At 34.3% G+C, this 18,112-nt stretch overlaps 1 protein-coding gene across 3 annotated transcripts in view; it reads right to left on the reverse strand.

The window, feature by feature from the left end:
• The window catches only part of LOC145692973 (muscleblind-like protein 1), a 1,077,958-nt gene that overhangs the window by 725,695 nt on the left and 334,151 nt on the right, over positions 1-18,112 (reverse strand). Inside the window, exon 1 of one of the 3 annotated variants that reach the window (XM_081768580.1) lies at positions 2,859-3,013. The exons of the other annotated variants lie outside the window; for them this stretch is intronic. The gene's annotated coding sequence lies outside the window, so the exon portion shown is untranslated. Of the gene's footprint in view, positions 1-2,858; positions 3,014-18,112 lie in introns of those variants that run through there. 3 annotated transcript variants of the gene reach the window in all.

The following is an 18,112-nucleotide window of genomic DNA, read 5'->3' on the forward strand; positions in this document are numbered from 1 at the left end:
AAGGACATTAGTTAAATTATGCAACAATATCAATCCTATTGTATTGTTGGATTTTTGAGTTGATTCACTGAGGAGGAGACCTACATATAACTTTCGTTTGCTTTCGTATGAGAATGAAATAAAACTTACTAATTAATATTTAAACATCGCAATATTTACTTATTTATCACATACTAATTTTGTACTTAAGCTACTGTATTACGTAATACACAGTATACATATATCCGGACATATATTTCTACTTTCAAGAAGACAGCATAAATTATATACCGTAGAACATTTCCGTCAACCCCTATAAAGCATACTATCATTTATTAACATTAACTCTCCTAATACACTAATACTGTATTTCGAAATTTAGTTAATCTTCGAAATATGTGTTCCATCCATTCAAAAAATTACTTGAATCAGTATCTTGAAGATAGACTTCACGGTGTTCATACCGGTAACTTATCACAGGTTAATGGCAAAGTATATTTTAAAAACAGAAACCGTGTAACTAGAGTCAATTCAATTAATTAATTAATTAATTAATTAATTAATTGAGAAATTGATTGCAGGAAAAATCTGAATTAATGAGAGAAGTTTTTGAGAGTGACTGTATATTCATAATAATGCCACAGTCTTCCCCATTGGTGTAGTGGTCTTGAACTCACTTGGCGTGACTTTGGTTTACGTAGTCCTGGGTTTGATTCCCGGGAAAGCATAGAAAAAATAAAGACTTTCCTAGGAAAATAAATACAAACCTTACGAATTAACTTCTGGTTATATGATTAGCGTGCTCATATAACCTCGGTGCTAGAATGGACGATAAACTCCAAACCAACCAACAAATCTTAGTTCTCACAAGGGTATAAGGATACTTTTCGTAGCTTTACTTATCAATGTTTTCTCTTTATTTTTTATTAATACTTGGAATTATTTTTAGGTATATCAATAACTTGAAAATTTTTGTGTATTTCAGCTAGGATTAGGGGCTAGATGGGTTAAGTGAAGTTAGCTATTACATTTATTAGGTACTTTGCTGAAGTATACAGTGCATCACAGTGAAATAAAATTCAGCTGTAAGCAGCAATAATTACAAAGCATATTACAAACCGGAAACTGTCATACTTAAGGAGGTTGCTGGCAAGAAGATGTAATAAAAGGCGGTTGTTATATGAAATAGGTTGAAAGGGCGTGGTTTAAAGCGCATGAAAGTTAATAAGTGCATTTCAGTTTTAAAAATGTCTCATTTTCACCCCCTAAAATTTCAACGACGCGCTTTGAGTCATAATCCACTCATGAAATGAAATAATTCCGTTTTACACCCCACAATTACACCGCATACGTTATAGGAGACGGAGATAATGAAAAATGAATGAAACAGTGGGAGAAAACGGATATCCCCGAGAAAACCCACGCCACGGTATTTGTCACGAAGCCCACCTGGCGCAAGCTGGGATCGAACCACGGACCCCATGTACCAGAAGTGAACGCTCTACCACTGAGCCACCGTGGCCCATAACCAACTCATATAGGCACCTCTAAATATATACCTATATGATGAAAGCACAAGATCATCTTTGCATGTCAAGGGTGGTAAATTGAAACGGATAGTACTATCCTATTTTAGGTACGCATAAATGTAAAAAATTTAGGACGAAATATGTTACTCCGCTTCACAATACCAATGCATAAGTAACGAAAATATGTATATCGGGATCCTACCTCTAATGTGTATAATAAGGCAGAAATGCGTAATGCAAAGTGTATATTCTGTACTACATAGTGTTCCATAACGATGCAATGATGAACTCAAGACTATACAAAGTAATTATGCATACTGAAGAAATGTCGCAAAGCTGTGCCAAATGTAAGACATGTATTTTTATACGATATAAAGATTTTTTGCACTATCCTAGCTTACGCGCAAAACCCACCATCGCGAACATGCCTTCTCTCTCCTCTCCTGCTCTCACTCGGGTAGACAGCATTCGTGCCTTTCAGTGGATTGTCGTGTCGCCTAGCGCAAATCTTTTGGAGAAGAATAAGAAGAAAGGTGAATGATGTCTCTGGTTCGATCCTAGCTCGCGTCGTGTTTTGTGGTGGACAAACACCGTGTTTTTTTTATTTCTCTCATTTCCGTCCACTTTCTTCATTCCATCATTTCATTCATTTTTTATCATCATTGTCTCGCTTTGCCTCGGTCCATAAACGTGGGACGTTACACTAAAAATTTCATTCCATTTCAATAAGAAGGAAATCAACTAAAAAGAATTATAATTTTTTAACAATTATTTCGAGTGGTTAGCCTAAACTTAACCTGCACGGAAAGAGTGAAAGATCTGCGATTGTTCTCAAGTGACCAAAGACCAAAAGTACCAAAGAATAGCGATTATCTGAATTTTCGAAAGTCAGATCGCAAAATTTTTTTGTATGATTGTGTTCCGCTCCTCGAGATCTATAATGATCGTGAAATCATTTGTGATGCCACAATGCTTCACTCCAACCATCAACCTTTCATATGATAATAATAACGTGCGAATGAAACGTACATATACGTAAGTCGTTTTATTTTAATTCAGACTTTAATAAGTTTGCACAATTTCTTTTCAAAATCCTCTATTAGGTAAAAGGGTTAGGATTTTAAATAGTATGTTCACCTGACACAGTTATGAAATTTGTTACCAAAAATGTTCAGTAGTCAATATATCGATAATCACTTTCAATCCCTAACAAAATAATATCTCGTCTGCAATTCGAAGTGCTCAGATTCAAGAATACTACGTAAGTTGTCATTTTACCAACCAATTTTAATGACTTAGCTTAACACACTATGACAAGAGACATTTTCAATTAATTATCTTCAAACTTACCGACTTTGCAGAACGCAAACAAAAAGTTTACTTGCAATCATGAAAAGTGCCATTTATAAGTTTTATAAAGGCAACAAAACCAGAAATTCTGTAAACCTCACGAATTGAAAATAATGCAACAACCTTTTTAGTCTACAAATCTCTTCTAACACTTTATGCATAGACTTTGTCAATTCACCAATGCTGATTGGTCATTACTAACTTCAAACAGAGCAATGTTGCCAAACACTGAATAACAATGTCAGGGAAGTCAAAATATCACACACATTTTTATTTTTGACATGCAAATATTCGGTTTGTGTTAATATGCAATAATATGTAAGTTACTGAAATATCGTACGTAACTCACTACAATAATCTATACTTGATTACTGTATTTAATATTGAAAATTCTCAGAAATTTGCACGTGGACAACTGAAAGTAAAATGTAAATATTGTTGACAGGAAAGTGAAATTGCATGGAGATATAATGAATTAATTATCATGATGTCGTACGCATAATCGAAGCTACTCAGTTTCTTTCCTTTTTTAACTTCAACTGTGGTTTTATTTATTTAGGTGCAGACTTCGGTCCCAGTCGTCTAAATCACTGAACATTGCTATAGGTTATATAACTGTTTTGTAATATAATAGTATAAAAATTAATGAAAATGACGGATGGTGATAAAAGGTAGCAGAAGAATCTCGATCCCATCAATCTGTCAATCGGATTGAACTAATTGCACTACAGCTAGGTGACAGAATGGACAGTTTCATCTTTGCAACTTTGAAACTCATCAAAATGGCTCTTTTACTTTTCTATCTACAGATAATTCAAGTATGTAAATAGTAAATACCAGAACACACTGAGAAGTTCCCAAACTATTCCCGACTTCTGCTATTATCAAAACCCCTACACTGGTTTTGTCACTCTTGTCACAATTTGATTGATTACTATGACTACATTTTTCTTTGTGTGTAAAATGTAAAGGTATATAGCCTATGTATGCATATATGACAAGGTATGTACAATGATTTGAATCTAGGTTTTGAATCACAATATACTTCTGTTCTTGCCGCGTTAATTAGCTTTAGAACGAAATTAGTCAAAGAAGAAACATTCTTCAATACGGTACGAGAAAGATTGTGCCGAAGGATACATATGAGAATCAGAAACCCCAAGTTAATATTGGATAAAATTACATTCTAAGTCATTTTTAAGACTCTCATAAATGTCCTGCTTTTTTCTGCGTATTACCTTGTGATTCCCCGAAGTGTCTGCCAAATTTGTTCATTTAGGTTTTCAATTTGCATGTTACCAAGCTTGGAAGGCAAATATCTCACTCCTTAATTTGGAACAAAATATAGGAATATCTTCATTTATTTGCTTAGAGTTTAATAACCCCTTTGTATACCAAGGAGTGGACATAATTTAGCACAGAATCTGCATCATGTGTGTAGTCGCCAGCACAGGGCAAAATTCACTCACTCCTTGCATATTATTTTACTATTAGCAACTTCGGAATAAATGCCAACTTCAGTATCATTTTGATTACTATCAAGAAATGATCCTTTACAAGTCTCAGGAAACAACAATCAAATTAGCACGTTCCGGAATTTTAACAGAATATGTACGGAGATTTGAAGTTTTACAGGACACCATGTTACCACCGGGTATCCAGAAAATTAAAATTTAATAACAATAATAATTACTATTTTCATTTAACTTACACTACAAATGCTGAGCAAAGCAACGTTGTATTATAAAATAATAAATGTGACAGTTTCGGATATCTAACATATCCTTCTTCAGATACTTCAGACAAAATCTTCAGACACATATTTTCGATAGTGTCTGAAGAAGGATATGTTAGATATCCGAAACTGCCACATTTATTGTTTTATAACAAAACGTTGCTTTGCTCAGCACTTGTATTTTAGTGTAAGTTATTGAATATAACAAAGCTAGTATGAATCAGATAGCTATTTTCGTTGTCGCGAATAGCTCTTAGGCAAGAGTATAGCACTTTGTAAACTATTAAGAACAACCTTATACAATACGCTAGGAAAAATAATAATTACCTTATAATGAAACATACGACAATTTTCAGGCAAGTAATATAAGGCTACGGCCCTTGTCAGAAGGTTAAAATATTTAATTATCTGTTTTCAAACTGATTGTTAAAAGTATTCACATTAAAAAAGTTATTATTATTATTATTATTATTATTATTATTATTATTATTATTATTATTATTATTATTATTATTATTTAGTTAAAACTTTCATAAAACAACGTATAATGCTCTTATGCATAACTTGTCCTTTATTTTTAACAGACTAGTTAGTGGTTTCTTCAGCTGGATCGCTGCTTAGAAGAACCATTGCGCTGTATATATGTATGCTTAGCTATGGCAAGTACTATTCATTTGCGTAGGAGAAATAGGAGTGGAGAAGACGAGACGAGAGGAATCATGAGGGTCGTCTGCGCAGTACCCGTTGGAGGAAATCACCTCGTGACTAACCTTGAGGAGCAATGATATCTCTTATCTGACGTCATACATATTTAAAGATACTTACTTGAAAAAGGAAGACAAACTATTGAAGAAGAGGCTAGTTACAAACTATTGAGTATTTACTAAATACATCGTCTACTGCATCATTACATGCAAGCCATAAGAATAAAACATATTTAAAAAATCCTACAACAGCAAACGCTCTTACAGAAACAACTTGGTGAATATGATTGGATTTTACCAAAGGGCTCTTCTTCCATGTAGCTGAGTGTGTAAGCAAAAATATTTTTGCCTGGCTTTGGTTTCAAATCCCAGTCAAACATAACATTTAGTACGTTGATTTAACAATTGAAACGCTACTTTAGTCCGCAAATAATGAAATATTTGCCTAAAACTGAGGAGAAATAATGAAAATGGGAATCATTATACTATGAAATCTTTAAGTTTTACGTCCCACGATTATGCCGGTTAGACGAAAGGAGACGGTGATAATGAGAAATGAGTGAAATGAAGAAAGTGGGAGGAAACGGTCTTTCTCAAACTGCGAGGCTGAATTTGGATTTAAACGACATTGTGTCACTGTTCATCTCAGCGACCCCCAGAACTATGGATTCGGCACTAGTATCGGTCATTTTCGATCATTTTTATATATCTACCCGTCCTTCTCCCCCTCTCCTAAGGTGCACCGTCAAAGTGAAACTATAAAATCCATCCCAGGCTCAAATCTCATCTATGTTGAAAATTTGATCGAAATCGGTCGAGTGTTTCAAGAGTTATTAAGTCACAAACATAATCACTTTCATAAATAGATAGATTATTCTATCGAATGTCCCATCGGCGTCTTGTTAACTTACTGAGACACGTTTCTAAACGTAACATTAAATTACGTATTAATTTTCAAAACGATTAATCGGGCTCTGGAGGATCTTTTCTAAAAGTATTTAAATGTAATTCTCTGCAGAGATATTAAAGGCGTCTTAAGGCTCTCGGCAAAGTTCAACCAATTTATTTCAAGATTAATAAATAGCCTAAAAGATAATGAGGAATAATCCAAAATATGTAAATTAGCCAGGCAATATTAACAAAACGCTATTAAATATAGATTAATAATCTGTTTTCAATCTTGCAAACCAGAAACTTGGGTGCGCTGCTTTGGCATCTTAACCCAAATGTATACACTATGCGAAAAGTTACTTCGTATACAGCCGATATTATCTTGTTCACTCCCTATATTTTTTATGCTTTTCACTATATTTAAATGTACATTAAAATTCAAAAAATGGAGGAGCTGAACGAACAGTATTAAATTCCAACACGTTTTAAATTACATTAAGACATGAGATGATTCTTTTGGTCACAGACGAATTTATTATTCTATTAATAAACAAAACGAAATCTAATAACAATCGTTATTTACTAAATAAAGAAAAAAGCATGTCATTTCGAGGGTTAAATCTGCAAGTTAAACGGAAAGTCCTGGCAGATCGTGTACCGTAAATGTAAAAGTTTTCATCCTCAGTGATTTCCACTAATCTTTTCGTTTCAACGTCACAATTATCTAATTTAATGTTATTTATCAGGCTTACCAATTGCACGTTTTTTCTTCCTCTTTCTCTTTCTCTTTCCGTCGCAATCATATTTTTAAAAACATAAATATAATTTCTTCCGTACAGGTCTCAAAACTTGTTTCATTTCTTTTTTTTTTCTTTCTTTCTCTCTCTCTCTTTTTAATAAATCCACGTTTTATTTTATCACCTACCATTCCAATAATTCTTCATTGGTTTTCCATTTCATCCATTATGTTAGTACACAAGTATCAGTAATTACATCTGCGCTTACACCTGTGCACTATACTAGATGCTCCTTAGATAATTTAACTTGTTCGTATCTTCCGCAAGGACTGACAATACGCTATAGTATTCTACGTACTAAAAAAATCTATAGCTCTTTAACTTGTAGCCAGTGGGTTAAGAATATAAACAAAATATTTACACTGACTTACGACGTACACACTTCACATACAACATAAAATATATAGAACTTGACACTCTGGCACCCGCGAACTATTACAGTTTTCTGTCTAGAATAAGCCTGTTCAATGGACCTGGCTCACCTCTAACAAATCCAGATACGGACAAAGAAATGTGAAATCGCCAGATTATCAAATTAAAGCAAGTCAATGTATACATTTACAAATAAATCACAAACAAGGAATTCTGCATAAAGAAGTGTGGAGAAAGAAATATACAGTAAAGAGCTCTTTTGTCGACTGACGTCTTTTGAAGCATTTCAGTGTACAAATAAAGTTGATTTTAGAAGGATCAAAGAGTCACTACATTATTTCTGGTGATATTTCTATAACTTTTTAAAAAGTATTTTTATTTTAATACCTGTTACAAGGATGTTATTTCTTTGTTTTTTCAAACTTATTTTTATTTTAACACCTCTTACAGGTTTGCCTCAGAACTTCAACATATTGCAATCCTATTGAATTCCCAATTTTCGTATACCCATATGACTAGCAAGCTCGATTTTAGTGCATCATAGCAGGTTCAAATCTGCTAGAAGCACAAAATATCGCATACAAACGCGACAGTGTTTCGCATCTCTCTTTATTGAAGTTTCGTTCTTTATAATTCTCGATTCCACAAAAATGTACACCAAAACCACATTGCGACCCACTGGTTATAACGAGTAAATCATTCAAAATTCACCGAGACCTCCAAAAGTGAGTGTACAGGAGTATCTGATCTCTTGCTTCACGATGGTCAACATCGAAAATGAATGCTCCCACCGATAAATTGAATGGAAAAACTGCTACCCATTCGTATGTGCAGGGCATTCTGGTTACATGAAGTTTATAGGACTACATCTCACATAATTTCAACCAGTGTTGAAAAGGGATTTAAAACTTCGAACAAAACAAAAAATGTTACATTTAATGTTGAATTGTTTGTTTTAAGTTTAACGTTGTAGCTAAACGCCGAGGCTATATGAGACACAGACCTACACTTTTACGTGGGATCCGAAGCACATGAGTTCTCACTGGGAATCGAAACCGGATACCACACACAGCAAGCGTATAGTCATAGTAGGGTAAACCTACCTAACTTCGTGATATGAAGGAGGCTGACTGAAAAAATATACATTTACAAGCATGCAGGATAGATGTATTTTCTATGTTAGGAAGGTCAACATAAACACAACTGCTATAGTAAAAGAAGCCCAAACAATACGAAAGAAAGAATATAAATAAACAGAATACACAATATGTATGAGCTATCTAACTTCGTGATAGCATACCTTATTCCGTAAGGGTGTGTACCTAATTTCGTGATACGGTAGTGTACTCACGTTACATTAATTGTCACCGTCTGTATCATTGTCATTTGTAATTGCACATATGCTGCACATGAAAATGGTTATGTCAGCTGAATTAAGATTCTGGCTCCTTTCATGAAACCACCATAAACAGGAGCAGCACTATATCCAGGGGCTACAATTCTTTCCCGAACCGTAGCGCTCGTTACAACTAGTGCTCAAGTCATCAATTTGCTTACGCTGACCTTGTTCTTTTCAGCTGGAGAATCACGTTGCACTGTAGTGACATTTGTCATCGATGTTGTAGCCTGATCAGGAAGATGAACTGTTGCCTTCGTGTCTCGTCGCGCTTTTCTGCTAGAAAGAGTATTGTTTTTGTCAGGCAGGATTAAATTCGGTACACAGAAAAAACTATCCATCGGTGATGTACAAGTATTGGTCTAAGCGAGTGACTCATTCTCAACGTATACAGACTTAGTTGCGTCCAGGGAGGAATCGAGACATCTGGGGTTGTTGTAAGTGCTTCACTGGATACTACCGAGGATTCGGAGGAAATATTCCCGTTTTAGTGAAACCAGATATTATATTATTTACGGAAAATACTTTAATGAAAGGAAAGTTGAAGAGAGAGTGAAACTCATAATGACCATGAGCCATCCTGGCACAAAATTTATGAGCATCTATTCTTTACAGTTGCGCTACTTTTTCAAGGTTATACACAAAATGATAACCAGAGTATTTTTAGAGCAAACGTCTGTAACAAAAGCTACACAATGACACCATACAGACACAAAATATTCGGTCTTCGAAGGTCACTTGGCTGAGAACCGCTTTCCACACTGTGCACCAACTAACATTGTGAGTGACGTTCGTACGGTAACAGTTGCCACTGGAAAACTTTTTCACCACTTGTCGGTATTCCTGCCCTCTCTTGAGCACCGATGTAACTCTATCTATAATGCATACATTCCTCTGTGAAGAATGATTTGTCTCGTATCACGAAATAAGGGTATCACGAAGTTAGGTAGGTTTACCCTATACCTAACCATAACCATGGTCCATATATCCAATGGGAAGCTGTTTAAGTATTGAAATTCACTCCTATATTCACAAGGTTTTTTACAGTAAATTTTACATGAATATTAAGGTGGTACAATAACCAATTATCGAAAGGAATACTATATTTAATAGAAAAGTGAATGTAGTAAACTTTTATGAAATTAGTGTGTCTAGGAAAAGACTAACATAGCTCATTACCCCAATATTGTGTAATTTATACATTATGCATATTCTCTGTTCAACAAAATTTGATAGAAAGTATGTAAATTGTTTAAATTTAAAAATATTTTGTAATATATATATAGTTATACATTCAATGTATTTGTTCCATAGGTATTTTCGTCTGATAAGTATGTACAAATTTTGAATGTGTTAATAAATTATTATCGAATAAAAAATGATATAATAAAAAAAGTATTATTAGTTAATATTGTTAATATCAATTATTAAAAAGAGCAAAGAACATAAATGTGCTTGTAATATTCATCACAGTTTGCAACGAGAATATTACGCATATTAGCAATAGCTTCAAAACAAACATTTATATAAAAACAGTATTCATTACTGCTTTTTTTTTAAATGTACAGAAGACCTCTCTATCAGACTAATTTACTATGCATAAATGTGTTTAATAATTTATCGCAATTGGACAGTGTCTGGTATAATCAATGACTGCCAACTGTATCCAAACATATTGTATAATTATATAACCAGCAACAACCCGTGTAACTGATTAGTACAATATAACGAAAATATAAGTAATAGTGATCATCTGTCCATATGCTTGTATTCAATACTGGTGATAAATTTAAAATATTAATTTATTTTGTCTTAAAACCTACGAAGGACCGACCGACCGGACGTGAGGTTACGACGAGCTAAACAGATACGAGGGGCGGCGCAGGAAAACAGGAAAATTTTAGCTGACGTAAAATACACCAATCAACAAAGGAAAGAATACATTTAATGCCTGAAATGCATGTAGAAAGTACGCCATTAACAATGACATGGGCTATGAGTAGGGTGACCATAAAATTTTCAGCTGAAAACGGGACAGGTTCCGACTTTTTAAAAATCGCGAGAAATGAGAAACAAGTCAGTGCGTAAATTAGTTCCTGTTTACCTTAGCAATACCGAATAAAATATATTACAATATAACGTAATATATATATAAATTATAAACAGCATTTAACTTTCAATATAGTAGGACATGATGCTGCCTGCATTTGTTCCTTTGCCCTAGCTCGAAATCCTTGATGCTACATTGGGTGAGAAGTTGACTCTTGAACTGAGCAATACTGCGAACTATACATCATGTTTAATGTAGGGAATTTCAGTTTAATTCTTGCCTCTTTATTATTACAATATTAATCCTACTTTTACAAGGAGTAAAGGTATTGGGTTTGTTATTTACTTCTTTCACTTGCATAAAACAGAACAAATGCTGATTTTTTTCATCTACTGACAAGACGGCCGGGACACCCCTAAAACGGGACGTATGGTCGCCCTAGCTATGAGAGTCACATATTACTTTGTTTTTTGAAGACGATAGGAAAGATGCGCTCCATCTCAGCATAGGCATACACATTATGATAGTGTGATTTTGGCAGTTCGAAGGAACGCTCAGTTTATTGTGTCTTGAGGAATGCCAGTGAGTCCTTCTTTAACACTCAGTCTCAGTTCAAGGATGTTTGCAGAACGTGCACTATACATTTTGCTTTCGAGATGTCCCCATAGATTCGCCACAGAGAGAAACTGTAAACACTGAGTTCAGGGGATCTCGGAGGCCACAGAATGTTACAGTCAGTGGCGTATTTACGATTTTGTTTCGGGAGGGGCTTTGCTAACTTTCGGGGGGGGGCTTTGCCTGGAAATGTGAAAATTCTGCAAGATATTTTATTTACTTTACTATACTAAGTAAGATTTTTTGGGGGGTGGCTTAAGCCCGGAAGCCACCTCCCTAAATACGCCACTGGTCCTTATCAAATGTTTTCACAGAGAACACATAACTTCAATACTTCATTATTACTAAGTGGCAAAAAGTCTTATCAATGTTGTCTTATTGGTCCCAGTCCCAAGCAAATGCCATCCATACAATGTTGCTAACTCTAGATTCAAAATTTTCCTTTTCCCTGGGCCACCTGTATATAGAGGGTGTTTCAAAACGACACCGACAATGTTTGGAAGGTGATTCCTGACATCAAAATAAGACGAAAAATATAGACCAACCCGGGTGCACAGATGCTTCCTTTTGGAGTTATAGGCTGTCGAAAACATTTAAAAAAAAAATGAAGTTTAATGATCTATAGCTTCACAACTGTGGAACCTATCGTAGACGGATCAAGACTTCACTTAGAAACTAATATTTGCGCTATCCAAAAATACATGTTTCAGAATCCGAAGATACTCACACAACAATTTTTTAGGCAGTTTGTCTACGAACATATAATTTGAAGTACTCACCAACTAGCTCTATTAAAATTGTTGCACAAGTACCGCAGGATTCTGAAACATGGATATTTGGATAAGGCACATAATAGTTCCTAAATAAAGTCTAGACTAACTACGGTAGGTCCCATAGTATTGGACCCATGGATCTTTAAACCAACATTAAACCTGTTCAACATTAATTTTTGTTTAATATTGTGTTTTAAAAAATGACATTATGCCAATCAAAAGGTAACACTGAGCTGAATAAAATGATATAGGCCTACTTAAAGATACGTGTATTTTCCGAAAAATCGATTTTTTTAAAAAAATAAATTTTATGGCATTAAAAATTTGTCTTCGTTGTCCATCTTTTGCAGTAGGAAATTTTTATTATACTCGAATACAGTATTTGCTTAAACAGTGTATATGAAAAATTATTAGCAGACTGGACCTATTGTTGTCTGATTTATCCTAACAGTTACATAGTATTTGTAAAATGTACAGTCAGCGATAAAAGTTCTTTCCGTTTGATGAAAGTTTCGTAAATAACTTCAGGATGGAAGAACAATTTGAGTACGGTTTTCAGTAAATTAAAAATAATATTCTGTGTGTTCCAGCCTTGAAACTCAGTGAAACTGTGTACGTTCCATTATTCCCAAAATAAATTTTACCACACGGAAAGAACTTTTGTCGCTGACTATACATTGTAGGTATTATAAAGACCTGATATTTTGTAAAATAGCCTAAAAAAGAGCCTACCCACCCACCTATTCGCGTTTTAGTTAAAAAAAAAAAAAGGAATTGTGTGGAAGAGTGACATTCTTCGGGAAAATATCCTTACAGCAGCATTGAGAGCATATGAGCTTACATGTTCTGGCTACACTCTCGGTACATAATACAGTACAACCTCCTCACGGTTCTGCTTTGATATAGTATAGTGTACAATAAATAGAAGGAGAAGTTACAGAAGATTTGGCTCCAACAGCCATTTTAAGAAGTTGAATCTTTTTTTCTCTGTTTTCCTTCTTTCTCTTTCATTCTCTTTCTGTGCATGCTCCCGCTTGCAGAGACTTGAAGAGAACGAGAAAGAGAGAGAGAGAAAGAGAGAATAAGAAAAGATGGAAGTAATATATAATGCAAGACTACGGTTGAATTCTGATTTCGCAGTAGCTAGAAAAGGAAGACAGAGGAATGGGGGTCCTGACTACTAAAACTGCAGCTGTGAATACACACACACACACAAAAGTACCCCACATACATACAGTTACTGTCGAGTTACTTCTTGACGATGCTAGCTCTCAACTTTTTTTTTTTTTTTTTTTTTTTTTTTTTTTTAACTTCTAAAACTTAGGAGAAGAAATACCATTAGTATGTCAGTTTTGACCATCTGTTCAAGGAAAGGAAGGTATTTTGTGTAAGGTAAAGTGCTTTCGTAATAAATTTACTGCTGAAAAAAAAAAAACTACTTTTAATGTTTTCTGGCCAGTACCTCAAATAAGATTAACGTTTACTTACAATGAATTATTATTTCTTTTTTTCTTTACTAAATAAAATATTAACAATATATGCAGCTAAGAATAACTTCTACGAACTTTCAGTCTCATTAAAAAAAACTATTTAAAATGTTTTATGAAATCGAGTTAAACAGAAACAAATTACATTATATTAAATTTATTATAAATAATAAAAAAAAAACAATTTGCTACTAGCATTTAAAGAGACAACTCATTAACAAGATCAAATTACGTAGCTTTATGATATTAAAAATTAATGGGAAGATGAGGTTCTCGTTTGAGTCGCATCCTCCTTGCATTTGACTAAGTAGTATTAACAGAAAATTTGTGAAGAAATCTCAATCAGTCATCACGAGACGAGAAATAACTGTCTCATTTTGCACATGTCGTAAATTTTGTAGGAGTCTCGTCTCGTCTCGGTTTCCGAAGATTTTTTTTTTTTTTGTCGTCTCCATTAACGGAAAGTTTAGCTCGTCTCGTGTTGCAAATTCACGTTTATACGCCATGATTTTCTTGTTAATTTCACCTAGAAATTATCAGAATACTTCTGCGTTACAAGAGGACCATGAAAGATGTGATATGACAACACTTAAACCACATTTGTTATTGGAGTATGTGAAAGCTTACATATTGTGTAATGACTTGTATCTTGATATCAACGTGAAGAGGGACTGCGGTGGCTCAGTAGTAGAGGTTCTGCACTCGTGCATGGGGGTACTTGGTTCGATCCCAGCTTGCACCGAGTTTTGTGGTGAACAAACACCGTGTGTGAGAGTTTTTCGGGGTTCTCCCGTTTCCTCCCGTTTTTTTTCATTCCACTATTTCATTCATTCTCATCATTGCCGTCTTTTTTTTAGCTTAACCGGCATAATCGTAGGACGTAAAACCAAAATATTTTTTTTTCATTTATTAAGGTGCTAACGTGTAAACAACGCTGATAAATATTCTTCATTGCGCCCGTACAATCACTTTATCGCCTTTATATATATATTTACTAACTTGTGTCCTATCGTCTTACTACAAACAAAATGACCACGCTTGAAGCTAATTTTCTATGCACACTTTTAATTGTTTCAACAGACTGTCTATTTACACGTAAAAAAAAAAGAAAGAAAAACTGTTCACTAACAGATTGTATATACTGTTGCTTATCTTTTCCTAATAGCGACATTCGCACTCCTAATAGTGACGCACATAAGGAAGTGGAATGCACCTACAGCATGACTTCTTTCAGATATGTATCTCCATATTATACTAAGCTCATTCCCCTCCCCCTAAAAATAATCTGTTACTTTCCGTCCTAATAATACGTGAAAACAAATATACGCAAATACTGTATAAAGACAAAATGAGTAATACACAGTGATATCTCTTCCAGTAATTCAACACGCACATAATAAATAATCACAACCACAATTGAAACCATATTAATGCTACTGCTTCATAATATGCGTAATATACTACATACTTCATAATATGCGTAATATACTTCATAATATACGTAATATGCGCACTATATTATATATACAAAGACTCTACACAGTTTACATATTGCCTATGACTCTAATCATATGGTATACCATAAATATTCAAGTGTTATATATACATACAGTACAGTACATACACCAATTTAAATACAAGAGAAACGAAACTGAAAAACACAGGACACGCTGTTTGTCAAATACCGCTTGAGGACACATCAATATCGATGAACTAGGGCAGCCATTAGTCTCTTGTGGCGGTGCCTAATGACAGTACAAGAAAATTGCCCACGGCTATCTTTCCTTGCTGAAAACCACCTGAATTAGTTTAAATAAACATTTTATCAATTACGTTTCTATGTACGTAGAAACAGGCGAACATACAAGAATGAATATAACTATGACGGTTCTTGACTGTTTTGAGAATATGTATGTGAATGTTTCGTCTCGTATTAACACATAGATAGAATTTTTGAACGTTATTTTCTTTAATACTAGCCGTAAATAAAAGTATTTTCACTCTTTTATGTAAGTTAAGATAATATCAACTGATTTATACTGCCTACACCAAAATTTAAAAAGGCTATTTTTTTTTTCAAAACATTATTATATAACGGAATACAGAAATTACTTATTCATGAATATTTTCAGTTCTGTTTAAATCCATCACATTCGCGGATGCACAAGTTCTTTTATAACATATAAAATCATGTATAGTACTGTATTTGCGTCTTTCGTATGAACTTAAGTACTTTCTATATAAATTGTATTTATTCATATTTTTATTGTAAAATGTAAATGAATCGTGTACTTTTAGCAAAGGCAGTAATAAAAATTTTGTGACACGATAATTATTTCAGTAGCAGACAGCTTACCTCTTTCTTGTGCATGGGGTCCCTGATTCGATCCTAGCTCGCGCCAAGTGGGTTATGTAGTGAACAAACGTCGTAAACGTGGATTTTCGCGGGGTTCTCCCGTTTCCTCCCACTTTCTTCATTCAACAATTTCATTTATTTTCATCTCCCTACCTTAACCCTAGGTGAATAATCGTGGGACGTTAAGCTAAAAAAAAGCTACTTTTTGAAAGCCAATCACAAAATGCGCTACAACGAATTACGTGAAAAAATAATAATTTTGTGAGTTTTATAATAACTAAATCAAAAACATTAACATCCAAAAATTACTGTAATGCATAGGGATCTTTAGAATATTAGCAGAACATAGTCAGTGAACCTAATTCATAAACTCCCGACATGCAAAACTGTGGAACATAGCCTCTGTTGCCTCTTACATCTATTTACGCATTAATTCCAATAGAAAGTGCAAATAAAGTACCACATACAATGAGAACCGAGGCTGTTTCTGGCTGAGCTCGTAAACCAAATGTCGCTATATTTATTCTTTAGACGATGAGCTACTTGCTCACCAAATGTCGTTCAATACTACACACAAGCTAAGCTGTACCGAGCCTGTCTCTGGACGAGATCGGTCATCAAATGTAGGAATCTTTTCTTCCTTAGACAATGGCTACTTGCCCGCCAAATTTCGTTCAGATCTAGCCAGTAGTTACCGAGAAATAAAGTGCCGCATACACCTGGAGTGAAACTATAAGTCCAGTATGCTTACGCCGTGAGCTAAAAACCAATGTTATAGTTCTTCTGAATCTAACCTAAATATAGCTTTTGGAGTTCTGTTTTGACATAGTATAGCATTTGGATTTACAAATCAACTGAAAATACACTACATTAAACTTCACAGCGGACTTTCATCAACTTAAGTAATCTATACTAAGCCGATGGCTAAGGATGAAAACCTCATATCCCATTTAAGAGAAAATACAGTGTACTTAGCTAATAGTTTAGATATACAAATATCCACGCAAGTATCGTGCAAGTCAACTTGAAAAGCTGGATCATATCTCTCATACTGCCCTACACTACTAGTTTGTAAATATTCTCGTAGTGTAAAAGACTGAAATGATATTTTATTTCACCTTCATTGGAATTGCTTAAACACCCATTCTCGCCTTTTGTATTTCTATGCGAGCATGCCTTACGTTTCTTGTTTAAGTCATGAACTGACCAGCTTTCTTCACCTTCAAGGGCTCACAGAAGTTCATAACACAAACGAAATAAAATAAAAAGTATGAAAGAAAGGAAGAGAAAGACGACCTCAAAGACTTGATGCACTCTGATGCAACGGGGTGCAGTTGCAAAGCAACTTCATAAATTACTGTAGTTTGGTAATACCTCCTCTCTTAAGACCAAACGGGCACTGTCTCTTTCTATCTTTTATCTTTACCTTTTGTTGCATTCTTCTTCGCTTTTCTTCTGCCTTCTGTTACTTCAGAGTACAAATACGTCGTTTTGTAGCTAGTCAGACACATATGAAATGTCTACGTTTAGAATAGAATATGTAAAAGCGTAAACATTGAAAATATGATCTTGTCTTTCATTTGAGTTTTGTTATCCAACAACTGGCAAGTCAATACTACCAACAAAAGGCAACAGATGAACTCCAGATAATCAGATATGGATTACAACTATAGTTAGCCAAATAGAGAACTCACACACACGACCAGAGGTCCAAATTTTGATAGTAATTTGTTTTCCTGTTATTTTATTTAACGAAAGAAAAATCCAAGAGACCTCCTCCTCATTCTCAGAAAAATTGTGTGAGAAATATTCGGATCATTGGCAGCGGCGTAACGATAAGGACCCTCTAAAACAATAAAACTTACAGGGACTAAATTAGTTACAATTAGTTGCATATTACAACCAAAAATGTTTATTAATGCATTGCTTATTACTACATATTTTACATTATCTGTGGAAGTTATTTAATTAAGTCATTAATATTTTAAAAGTTTTGTTCAAATGCATTTATACTTTAGTTTCACATAAATAGTTTTACTTTAGTTTTACATGCTTGCTGCTTTTTCATGTTTGAGCCT

The sequence above is a fragment of the Thermobia domestica genome, chromosome 8, assembly GCF_964235325.1.
Source record: "Thermobia domestica chromosome 8, izTheDome1.hap1.1, whole genome shotgun sequence".
NCBI classification, from domain to species: Eukaryota; Metazoa; Arthropoda; class Insecta; order Zygentoma; family Lepismatidae; genus Thermobia; species Thermobia domestica.